Source organism: Panthera uncia, assembly GCF_023721935.1.
Source record: "Panthera uncia isolate 11264 chromosome E2 unlocalized genomic scaffold, Puncia_PCG_1.0 HiC_scaffold_20, whole genome shotgun sequence".
Taxonomy (NCBI): Eukaryota; Metazoa; Chordata; class Mammalia; order Carnivora; family Felidae; genus Panthera; species Panthera uncia.
In genome coordinates, this window is record NW_026057589.1 from 19,166,880 (window position 1) to 19,179,520 (window position 12,641).

Here is a 12,641-nt window from a genome sequence, read left to right on the forward strand (position 1 = left end):
CTTTGAAGGAGACTTCAGTCACGCTGGCTCATTTTCATTGTTTTGGGAACAAGAGTGAGATGTGGGTCACCCCACGTAGGGCCCTGACAGCTCACTTCTGGGTCATCTCCAGCAGTCTTATGTCCCCAGGACATGGGTAGCTCTGGCTTCTGGGACTTTTGCTTTCATTTAGAGATAGGTCCAAGGGACTTTCCCCCCAAATACGTCTCTGGGAAATTTCTGCAGAATGCGGCTGATTGATGCATCGACAGATTTTAGGGGGAGGGCTGAGGCCAGTGCTCAGAGGACATTGCTGGAGAACATCTCGGTAGGACCCAGCCGTGCAAGACACAGTAAGTAGCAAGTTCACCCGCTCACGTACCCGTCCACTAAAGTCACCTTAGAAAGAAAAAGAGAGAAAATGTTCCACTCATGTTTGCCCATCCATGCACCCTGCCAGCCACCCATCATATGTTTACGCTCTGGAATGGTTTAAATTAGCAGTTGGCAAGCTATGGCCCCAGGCCAAACCTGGCCCTGGCCTGCTTTTGTAAGTAAAGTTTTATTGGAACATAGCCACAATTATTTGTATTTCGTCTGTGGCTGCTTTCACACCACAACAGCACTGTCGAATTATTGTGACTCACAGAGCCTAGAGAATTTACCATCTGGCCTTTTACAGAAAATGGTTGCTGACCTTTGGATTAGGTCAAAGGGCTAGAGTTCCAGTCCTGGCTTCGTTAATAAGTGGGTGCATGGCTTTTGAGCAAGTAATTTCTCTTCCCTGGGCCTCATTTTTCTCAGCTGTAAAGTGGGATCCCAGTGGCACCAATCTCATGAGTCGTTTGTTCTGAAAACTCAGTGGGAAAGTGCCTCCCAGTAGTTGACCCACATAGGAAGCACATAGACGGTCCTTGATGGAGACCGTTACTCTGGGCAACCGACTAACGTGGCCCATCGAAGCGCAGGATCCCTGTTCTCAGGAAGTCACCCAGGTTGGGACGTGCCCGGCTGAGGAGGACACAGAGGCAGGTGCCCCTGTTTCCAGGTTGTCAGAGGCCACGGGTTTCCCTGGCAGAATTCCACCATCAACTAATTTGTGTTTTTGAAGACCTAAAAATTCACTGTCTGATCCCTGCTGGTCTCCTTACGTCGGGAACACCAAGTGGATACAGACAGGCCCGCCTGACCTTGGTGTGTGATCTTAGGGTTAAATTACTCCCAATATTAACAAAGAGAAATACCCAGCCTTGCGCTCCGAGCTCTCTGATCTGGAGCAAATGTATCTTCTCCTTTTGCAAAAACATCTGTGGGGAGCGTGGGGAGCCTGCTGGACGTGCAGGGGAGGAGAGCTGGCTCTCTCTGCCACTGTAGCCACAAAGTTTCGGTTCTGCCGCCGCTTCCTCTGTGGCCCTGAGTCTCGTTTTGAGAACGGTGCTGTCTCTCCAGCGGGGCTCAGAGGTCCTCTCTGTGGTAGATACGCTCCACCTTTTCAGAAAATCGAGCTCCATTGCTGGCCTGATTCTGTCCTCTAAACTACCAGACGGGTTTAACTACCTGTGATAGAGGTTCGACACAGGAGCTTGGTGTCACGTCAAACTTCCTTGTGATTCCCTGCAAATGTGTGTCTCTCGCGCTTAGATACAAACATTTTAGCCTGTGGGCCACCCAAGAATCCCACTCCTGGGTGTTTACCCACATACTTTTGTCTCTGCTTCACCCACCCCAAATATGTACAGAAATGTTCACAGCAGCTTTCTACACGGGAGCCCAAACTGGAAACAAGCAAAGATTCACTGGCAGTGGCAGTGCATCGGAAGGAACACCACTCTGCAGTTAAGAACGAGCCACAGACGTACGCGTCTGCAGACATGGTGAACAGAAGGAGCCGGACACAGGAGCCTGTCCGCTGTGGGGTTCCATTTGTGATTCCGTAGGTTCAAGAACGGACCTATGGTGACAGAGGCCAGGCAGCGACACCCCCAGGTGGTGCGGACGGGAAGGGCACTGGGGAGCCTGCCGGAGGGCTCGAGACCTCCGTTGTCTTGACCCGGGTGGTGGTTGTGCAGGGCTGAGCCTGCGCAAAGATAGGTCCCGCCGAGCACATAAAACCTGTGCACTTTCACACTTCCGCACTTGACCGTTTACATGTCTACCTTCATTTAAAAAAAAAAAAAAAAGAAGAAGAAGGGAGAGGAGAGAGAGGAAATCCGAGTTTGGGAAGGTTGGGCAGCCAGCGGCAGTGCCCTGCCCTGGGTCCCATCTCAGGCCCCTTTAGGAATCCTTGAACCTGCCCGCTCATCCCACGACTTCCTGTTTCCAGACCAGGGTCCCCCACTTTGGGCCCCCTGTACTTTCCATTCCCTCCTCTGGGAGTGCCTGGCACTCCCCGACCCACCTGAAGGCCCAGCTCAAAGGTCACTCTGGGAGGCCTTCCCCAGCGTTTGTCCCCACCCCCGCTCCTTGTCCTTTGTAGCCGACACCTCGCAGTTACCTTGCTTGTCATGTCGCATTGTCGTTACCTTCGTACGCCTCTGCCCCCACCTCCCATCGAGAGGCCCGCTCTGGGTGGCTCAGTCGGTTGAGAGTCCGGCTCTTGATTTCGGTTGAGGTCACGATCTCGTGGCTCCATGCTGACAGCATGGAGCCTGCTTGGGATTCTCTCTTCCTCTCTCTCTGCCCCTCCCCCCTCAAAATGAATAAACTTTAAAAAAAAAAAAAAGGTCCACTCTGGCACACCCTGCTCATCGTGGGACCCCCCAGGCCAGCATCTGGCAGAGTGGGCAGGCAACGTGCAACCGGGGATAAGGACGTGGCCTTTCCACCTACCAGTTGTGACCTGGGGCCCAGCATCTAACCGCTCCGAACCTTCCCTTTTTCCTCTCTGGGATGAGGCTCCCAGCAGGAACCTTGTGAAGAATCAGCCAGATGGTGCTTGTGGACTTCCCGAGGGCCGGGTGTCCGGGCTTTGCTCCCGGGCTGTTGCTCCCTAAAAGTAGCTGCTGACTCGGGGGTTGGAAATGTGCTGACTGTGCGTCACGGCCCTCGAGAGCTTCGATCAGCTACCGGGATGGCAGAGGGGCCCCTGGTACAGAGGAAGAGTGCCACACCCCGGGGACTCGGATTTCCATCCCACGGTGGTGACTGAGGTTGTAGAGTCCGAACATGGCTATATCACTTCTTCTTCCTCTGTCATTAAACCTCTTGAGCCATTTGCCCATAAAAGGGGGCAGCTGCCATGGCTGGACTCATGATTAATGAGCCAGAACATGCCTCCTGACTGTCTCCAAGGAGTGCGGTCCGTGGAGAACAGCCTTGGCCTGCCCCGACTGGCCCTGCCCTCGAAGCCCAGCCTCCAGGCGGTGCTCAGCCAAGGTCTGGGCGGCAGGAAAAGGGTCCAGCAGCGCTTCTGCCCGGTGGCCCGTCCCAGGCCCCCAAGGTGGGGCTTGGTTGAGTTGGGGCAAGAGGGGGTGGGGCGGGTCTCTCTGAGGGAGGCAGTGTCTAAGCGATGGGGTCCTACTTGTCTTTGGTCTTCCGCAGCTGGCAGATCACCCTGTGGCCAGGGCCGACTCCAGGCCAGAACACCCCTCTCTGTCCCCCCTTTTTGCGTCATCTGTGGAGGAGTTGGAGATGGTTTGCACACAACCCCTTCTTCCTTCTTGTTGAGGCTTGAAGAATGATCACCTTGCTATGATGATCTCCTGCTTAGCACCTGGCACGGTGTTGGGAGTTTAACTCACAGAGCTCAAACAGCTAAACCCTTGCTTGGTCATGTCCCTGCCTGCAGCCCCTCCTGCTGCCTTTCTCGGGCCGCCCTGTGTAACCCCCTTGCAGTGACCTATTGGCAAGTTCTCACAGGTGCCGAGCTCGCAGGCCACACTCTTAGTTGCTCTCAGCAGCACCCTGAAGATAGGTACACTGTTACCTTCTTTATTGCAACGTAATTCCCACACCATTAAACGCCCCCTGTGGGTCACGTGGAAACCGTTTAGCTCTTCCAACATCCGTCCGACTTTTCAAGTGGCTGCGCCGTGTCCCGTTCCTGCCAGCCGTGGATGACTACGGTTCCAATTTCCCCATATCTCCTTCAACACTTGTTATTCCCTTTTTTAAAATAGCCGTCCTACTGGGTGTGAATCCTATGTCACTTTTGCAAGGCAGAGAATTGAGGCTCAGAGAGGCCCGGTGACTTGCCTAAGGCCGCACAGCCAGCAAGTGGTGGAGCCTGGATTCGACCCTCAGACTTGTGGTCTTTCAAACATTCTTTCACTGAGACGTAACATACATGCAGAGAAGTATATATTGTGTCCTGCTTGATGTCTCTTTTTTTTTTTTTTTTAATTTTTTTTTTTTTAACATTTATTTATTTTTGAGACAGAGAGAGACAGAGCATGAACAGGGGAGGGGCAGAGAGAGAGGGAGACACAGAATCTGAAACAGGCTCCAGGCTCTGAGCCGTCAGCACAGAGCCCGACACGGGGCTCGAACTCACGGACCGTGAGATCATGACCTGAGCCGAAGTCGGATGCCCAACCGACCAAGCCACCCAGGCGCCCCAGATGTCTCTTAACATTGTGCTGCCCTCAACCCGAATCAAGACCTACAACGGTGCCGAAGCTCCAGAAACTCCCTCTTGGCCCTTCGGGGTACCGTCCCCACTCAGGGGTAAGCAGTGGTGTGCCCGCCCATCCTGGTTTTCCCAGAACTGCCCCGGCTTTAGTGCCGAACACCCAGGATCTCAAGAACGCACGCCCCTCAGGCTCAGGCAAACCAGACAGCCGGTCACCCTCGTAACCAGTACCCTGACTTCTCTCAGCATGGAGTACGTTTTGCGCACTTGTGAACTTTATATAAACGGAAGCGTATAATCTGTGCTTCTGTGTCTAGTGTCCTTTCCTCAGCCTTTGGTCCGTGCAGTTAGTTCATCTGCGTGCCGCGTGTCGTTGCCGATCTTTCTTTCTCACCGTTGAGTCGCACTCCACCGGGTGACGCAGCACACTTTCTTCCCCCGTTCTTCCGCTGATGGACACCTGGGTGGTTTCCAGTTTGTTCCGGTCCAGGGCTGCGTCGTGCTCAGGCAGCACGTGTGTCCAGCTCGCCACGAGAACGTATGTCAGCCCTTCTTCGTGGGAATAGGACCGCTGGTCGCAGGGGACCCGGGCTTCCAGCTTTAGCCGATAGCCGTGCACGGGTTTCCACAGCGGTTTAGAAGTCGAGGAGCATTCCAGATGCCCTGTCTCTATGCCGACGCTGGTCACTGCCTTTCCCCTTCGAGCCGTCCTGCTGGCTGGCTGGAGGACGGGGTGGTGTCACAGGGTGGTTGACCTGACTTCTAATCACCAGCTGTTACAGACAGAGGCCAGGACATGTACTCTGAAGGCCTCAATTCTCCTTTCAGCTCTGCCTGAATAGCTGTGTGTGGTTGGCGAAGACACGTACCTGCTCGGGACCTTCATTTGATGTGTCACGGGGCAAGACCTGCCTCGCGGGAGGGCCGTGTGGGTTCCCCAGGGCTGCTGGAGGTGGGGAGGGCCGTGCAGAGGTGCGGGGTGGGCAAGGGGAGCCAGCAGGGTTGCTCCCAGGCTGGGAGGTCCTGACAGTAGGGCAGAGGAAGGGCATCCATGCCAGCCCCTCCGGGCCTCAGTGGGAGCCAGGGCTGGTCCCTCCATCCAGCCTCCTTTCCAGACTCACTTGGTCAGTTGCTCAGCTGTCAGGGGTACCCAGGGGCACACGTGAGAAGTGCCAGGCCCTGAGAACACAAATTTCCATCCATCAGAGTCCCCCATTTTCTTGGGTCATCTGTCTCTTCCCTGCCTCCAAAGCTGCACGACTGTAGGGTTGCGCCCCCAGACACTGGGCACTGGCTTGCACATGCGAGGGGTTCCACGTGTTGAGTGACTGCACAAATTCAGTCCCGAGGTGACCGTTGCACTGGCCACATTGCATGTGCTCAGTAGCCCACAGGAGGCTACCACGCAGGTGCAGAGCACTTCCCCCATCACGGAAAGTTCGGTCTGACAGTGCGGACCTAAGAGCCACTTGAGCCACACGGCCCTTCATTAAGTCCCCTACCACCAAGAAAAGACGATCAAACAAAAGGCCATAAGACACAAGAAGGTTGTGTTTTTCTCCTGAGAGGTGTTCTTGCTCAAAACCGAGTTGCCTGTGCTAATAAATAAAGCCTGGCGTTGTGGTTTCACAGGCTCCTGCAGAAGAGCGGTAACCTGGTGAGGTAGGGGGTGGGGACGGTACATGGGCAGCATTTGGCCTCAAGACGACAGTTGGAGAAGCCGTGCAGCCTGACACAGCGTCTCCGAGTCAGGGGCCAGGAAGGGGAGCGGCGGGCCGCTGTGTGGACGCTTCGCGGGACCAAGAGTGGTGCTGGGCGGGGGGTGCAGCTCGCCAGGGGACGGCGGCAGGGACGGTGGCCCTGGAGCAACCGGAAAAGCTTAAGTCACGTTGGCTGTCTCTGGTTTATGGAAACACGGGGAGGTGGGGGGTGTGAAAGGCACTGGAGGAGATTTGCTCCGGGCCTGGGGCCCAGACTGACCCACGTAGCAGCGAATTGTTACCGCCGCTTTGCTTTTGCGGTGCAGCTTTCCCTTTGTGGGATTAAAGAGAACATCAAAATATTTTGACAGGCCTTTCCCAAGTGAGCCCGTGTGGATTTCTGCCCTCGACGCCCAGTGGGGCCGTAGGTGGCCTGGGGGCCCGCAGGGCGGGGTGGCAGCTGGCGGGCAGATTCTGAGACCCTGGTGGCGCCAGGTTCCGGTCCTGGCTCCTTTGTGCACAGCGCGCGTTCGCAGTGTGCGCGAGCCCTTCGGTGTGCACACCGGAGTGTGGCTCCGGCTGGAGGAGCTGGCAGAGTGCGGGGTGGAGGCCACCGTCCCCGGCGGTTGTGGGATTGAGTCCTGGGTGTGTCTCTTTAAAGCAGGGTTCCGTGACATGTCAGCACCTCTCTGGACCTGCCTCGTCTGTAGCATACGGATAAACAGGGGTAAACACGGCCCCCCTCCAGGGCTGCGGCATGGTCAAGTGGGAGAAGACGTGTCCTCGGCCTGGTGCTGGCCACGTGCTAACCGCTCGAGGTGTGTTATCCAGGGGCACCTGTGCCTTTCCGTGCGCGAGGGGCTTCGCCAGGGCTGTGTTTGCGGGGCACACGTCCTTCCTTATCACCGGAAAAATATGCAGCAGACCGTCCCCCCTCCCCCAAAGGGGGAAACCACCCAGATGTCCCTCAGCTGCGAAGGAGTAAGCCAAACGTGGCCTGTCCCTTCAGTGGGACGTTATGCAGCCATAACTGATACATGCTGCGACGTGGGTGAACCTCCGGAACCTCCAGGGAAAAGAGCCAGCGAGAAGGGCCACGTGCTGCGTGATTGCACTGACGGGAAATGTCCACAAGAGGCCAAGCCGCGGGGACAGGTAGCAGACCAGCGGCCAGCAGCCCCGTGGGGGAGTGACCGCTTCATGGGTACGGAGTCTCCTTTCGGAGCGCTGAGAATGCCTTAGCACTGAACTAAGTGCCGTGAAGTTGCACGACACTGTGAATGTGCCAGCGGCCATTGCGTTGTACGTTTTAAAGTGGTTAGCGTTTGATTTTATATGAATTTTATCTCACTTCTAGAAAGCAGCAGGGAGAGGTGAGCTAAAACCCACTCCTCCGATCCGAGCCGTTCTGTGGTACTACCAGAGGTAACAGTGCCGTCATTATTACTGTTGTCGTTGTTGACTCTCCAAACGGGCTGGAAGAGGCTTCCCTATCCTCTGACCTGACATCTGTCCTTTGAGTCCAGGGTGTGTGTCCAGGGGGCAGCGAGCAGCAGCAAACCCGTCCTCATTCCAGTGGGATGGTGCCATGTGGAGTCGGGCTGTGCAGAGAGGGATCTCCCTCCACGATGACTCAGGCAGCTTCCATGTAGGGAGAGGGGGACCTGTCTATAGTGTGGTTCACCCAGCAGGGTGCCAGGGCGCCAACCCCAGCCCCCCCCCCCCCCCCCCCCCCCCCCGTGGCAAACAGCCTGCTGTTCTCAGCCCGGGTCCCGCGGGGGGCAAGGTTTCCCAGCCTCCCACGTCCACCTGCCTCGGGAGTGAGCTCATGGAGGGTGTTTCCAGACCGGCTTCTCCTCTTGGGGTCTGGGAGCCTCTTCCCTGCTCCCCTTCCTGGGATTGGTGCTGGACACCTTCCCAACATATGCCTCGAGTCAGCCTGAGCCTCATCTTAGGGGTCGCAGACATCATGATTCACATTCGATTTTAGAGGAATCCCCATGGAAACCAGGCAGGTTTGGGTGGGAAGGAGCTGGCTCCCTGGGAAGCAGGGGGAGGTGCAGCCTGGGGGCCTCGGGGGGAGGGGCTGCTTCAGGGGAGTTTGGTCACCCCACTCCTTGCCTACTCTGACGTGGGGGGTCCGAGGGGGTTCCCAGTGTGGAATGTCAGCTCCGAGGGTCTTTGGTGACTAGGGGCCCTCACGAAGCCCCCTCCAGGCTCTGCTCTCCCTCACGAAGCCCCCTCCAGGCTCTGCTCTCCTGAGCCCAGATCCAGGCATCAAGGGGATGCTAGAGAAGCAGCTCATCTCAGAAACAGAAGCAGGAGGGGAGCGGTCTCCTCCTGGTCTGGTGGACACCAAGACCCCCAAGCTAGCCCCTCATTAGTCCCCAAGGGCAAAAGGACAGAGGCACCTCAACTCCCACGGGAGAGCAGCGTCCCCGTGCGCCTGGACCCCCGTGTGCAGACTTCTGCGATCCCAGCCCCTGTGCGGCGCAGTCGGGCTGTGGGCACTTGGCCGCCATGTGGTCCCTCTGAGCTCACCGGGATCAGAGCCTGGCTTTTCCAGGACCCAGCCAGGCTCGGGGCTCAGGACGAAGGCCCCCCCAGCCTTAGCCGGGGCTCCCCGGTTCTCTTTAATATCTCTTTAATGAGAGCAATTTGGCAATGACGTAAAATATGCTTTTACCCTTTGTCCCAGTAATTCCATTTCTGGGAATCTGGCCTAAGGAAATAATCCTAAATATAGGGTAGAAAAACACGTTTCACAAGGATGTTCATTGTGGAGTTGTTTATAGTGGCATAAAATGAAACAACCACACTGTCCATGGTGGTGGGGGGAGGTGGGAAGCAGTGATAAAACAGTGGCCAAATGCTTTATAGCCACTAAATAATAGTTCTGGAAATCATTGTCCAGAATATACGATGTACATGTGATGGAACATTATGTTAAAAAGAAAAAAAAAAAAAACAGGCAAGTCACAAGATTATGTATTGTATGACTTGGGCTCTGTAAAAAAAAAAAGGAAAAAAATCATGTATAAAAAATAATCAGGAGGATAATACAAAGGTAATATACCAAAGAGCTAATGAGTGGTCTTGATGTGATTTTATCTGAAAGATTTCATTCCATTCATCGGCTTCCAAATCATCTACAGTATTCACACATTGCCTTTCTTAGGTTTGACCTCTAATTTACTTTCAGTAAAATTCATCCTTTAAGGGTGTAGATTTGTGAGTTTTGACAAAGATACACAGTCAGGTAACCACCACCACCACCATCGAGATACAGACTATTTCCAGGGGCACCTGGGTGGCTCAGTCGGTTAAGCGTCCCATCTCTCGATTTCAACTCAGGTCATGATCTCACAGTTCATGAGTTCCAGCCCCGAGTTGGGTTCTGTGCAGACAGTGCAGAGCCTGGTTGGGAATCTCTCTCTTCTTGTGCCCTTCCTCCACTCACAATGCTCTCTCGCTCTCTCTCTCTCAAAAATAAATAAACTTAAAAAAAAATTTTTTTTAAATATTTCCATCACCCCACACAGCTCCCCGTGCCCCTTGGTAACTGGTCCCCACCTGCACCCTGGCCGCTGGAGAGCGCTAGTCTGAGTTCAAGTTCCGTAGTTTTGCTCCTTCCGAGACGTCACGTACACAGAATCGTGCAGTATGGCCTCGCACTGTTTTACATGTAGAAACAACCGAGTCTGCTTGTTGTTCTCTTACATGTACCTTTCAGAGCTGGATTTCCCAGCTTCCCTCAAGTGGAGGGGAATTAAATTTTTCTTTTTTATCTGACTTAGCCTTTACCCCATGTAGGAATCTCCTGCACTGTAACTCAGATCATCGTGTTCAGATTACCAAGGAATTATCAGTTATCTGTGAAATCGCCCCAGCCGTGTGAAAGTACCCGGACAAAGGAGGCCCGTGGTCAGCACTGGCTCACACCTGAATCCCAAGAGAGCATTCAGGGACTCTCAGTCCCGATCCGTCCCCTTTCCCTCGTAAGCCCCCTGGGCTCCTGCCTAGGCTCTGTCGTCGAAGACGATGGTAGCAATAACACGGCAGCAGTTAATTTCTGTCTGTGAACATTTTATCTGAGAACAGTTTGAGATGTACAGAAAAGTTACAAAGGCAGCACAGAGTTTCCATGGACCCCTAAGCCCGCTACCCCAGTTGTGAACATGTCCCAGAAACAGGATACATTTGTCACAACTAATGAGCCAGTAGTGATATGCTGTTATTAAAGCCCATGCTTTATTTGATTCCCTTCGTTTTTACCTAATGTCCGTCTTCTGTCCCAGGATCCCACTGGGGATCCCACAGTGCAAGGAGTGGTCCTCCTCCATAGACAGAGAATTCTCATGTTTGGGACAGTTGCTTGGACTTTGCTTGGTTTTGATGAGTACTGGTCAGGTGTTGTGAGGAACGTCCTTCAGTTGGTGTTTATCTGATCCTTTTGTCACCGTTAGACCAGAGGTGTGGGTCTGGGGGAGAAAGAGCCTAGAGGTAAAGTTTATTGTTTCTTGCAGTACCTCATTTTACTGCGCTTTTTAGAATGTTCCAGATGCGGTGCTAAGCCTTGACAGACTGGGTCTCCTTTAAGGATTATTAGAAAATAATCCTGTCTAATAAATTCTCGTTTTACCATTGGCTGAAATGGACTCAGAGAGGTACAGTAACTTGCATGAAGCCACACAGTTAAGAGACTCGAACACAGGTCTCTCTGTACACATTTTGCTTTTAGCCAGTACTGTTTCGAACAGTGGGAAAGCAGAACGTCTGCTATTAAAAACCAGCATGTATTTATTTATACCCAACCTTTCCCCAAAAAGCCTGTGTTGTAACTTCTAATCAAGGCCACATTGAAGCAGCTGGAGCAGGGTCGTGAGAAAGGCAGACACAGGCAAGCCCCGCCTCCTGGACGTCGCACACGTCGGGAGTGGTCACCCCGCCCCGAGCGTGTGGTCGCCACGGGCTTGGTGCCACACGGGGCAGTGCGGAGCCTCGTCGTGTCCCAGGGTCCCCAGGGAGGCCGGTGGGAGGCAGAGGCTTCGAGGCCCATAGGTGCGCTTCTAAAGAAACGAGGCTGGCCGTTGGCTCGGTTTGGATCATCGAGTCCAGATATTCACGGAATGGGCGTTGCTATCTTTCTCTTGTTTGGTGTGGTCTGGCGGTTTTCCAGATGTGTTAGTGGCCATGGCTCAACCCGTGTCCTCTGGCCTCTGTATGTCTCAAGGGGTCAACGGCATGGAGTTTGGAGGCCGACCAGACCTCGTAAAGGGAGGGAGGTGGACTTGGGCCGCGACAGAAAGGCCTTTGGCGCATCTGGTACCCGGGGGCCATTGCTTCCGAAAGGAGATTTTTTTTTTTTTCATTTGTCAATTAAGTTTTAATTTTAAAATTTAATTCTTAAAATGATCCCCAGAAAGCATCTTCCCCAAGTATGTTCTGTGTCATGATTAGAAGCAATACATGGATGAACACTGTGTTATTTAGGAAAATAATTCCTTCATTTAGAAGAAAATGACTACCCCCGTCTCAGTGCCAGGGTCTGTTTGGGCACTTGCAACGGAACAGGTGGAGATTTCTGCTCTTGTGCTGGAACACTAGCAGGGGAGACAGCACACAATAAATACTTGAACGTGGGTTCAGATAATAAGTGTCTAACCAATCCCCCGAGCCCCTGGTTGCACGGATATTCTCGGGACAAGATGTGCAGTCAGAGCTGAGTCATTGATGGCGGAATACCGAGAACGGAACAGTGCATGGGGCGCGGGCGCAGGCTGCAAGGTGAGGGGAGCCCGCACATCTGCACCACGGCAACTCTCCTGGTCAGACACAGAGGCTCCTGGGATTGGTGCTGAGGGGTGGGCTCTGTGCCTTTGGGGAAGGGCAGAAGGGATCTGACTGCCCCTCCCCCCCTGCCGCCCCCCCCCCCCCCCCACCGCCTCTGTTTGCTAGGGACCTGCTCTGGAGCCTCCAGGCTGTTCCTGCTTCTGTCCCCTCCTCCCGAGTCTCTTCCCCAAACAACACTCCGCCCCAGACCCCTGGCTGGGTCCACAGGACCCTCTGGGGGTGGCCTTCCTCCTTTGGGCAGTCTCCTCCCTGAACACGCCCAGCTTGTTCCCACGCCTGGGCCTTTGCACTGGCCACGAGCTCCGAGCTCTGGGGCGTACTTCTGCCCCACCCCTCGGGGGCACCGGGCCCCGCAGCTCTTAGCCCCTGTGAGCACACCGTCTTGGATTCGTGGTGCAGCACCTGCTGTTTATTTGTGTATTTGGTTTGTTGTCTCTTTGCCCCCCTGGGCTCCTGTCTCATCCACTGCTGTATCTCCAGCACCCGGCATATGGGCCTATAACGTAATAGATGCCCAACGAATACGTCAGATGAGTGAA

The 12,641-nt window shown here is 54.4% G+C and overlaps 1 protein-coding gene across 2 annotated transcripts in view; it reads left to right on the forward strand.

Moving 5' to 3' along the window:
* The window catches only part of CMIP (c-Maf inducing protein), a 230,840-nt gene that overhangs the window by 127,219 nt on the left and 90,980 nt on the right, over positions 1-12,641 (forward strand). The window lies entirely within an intron of this gene.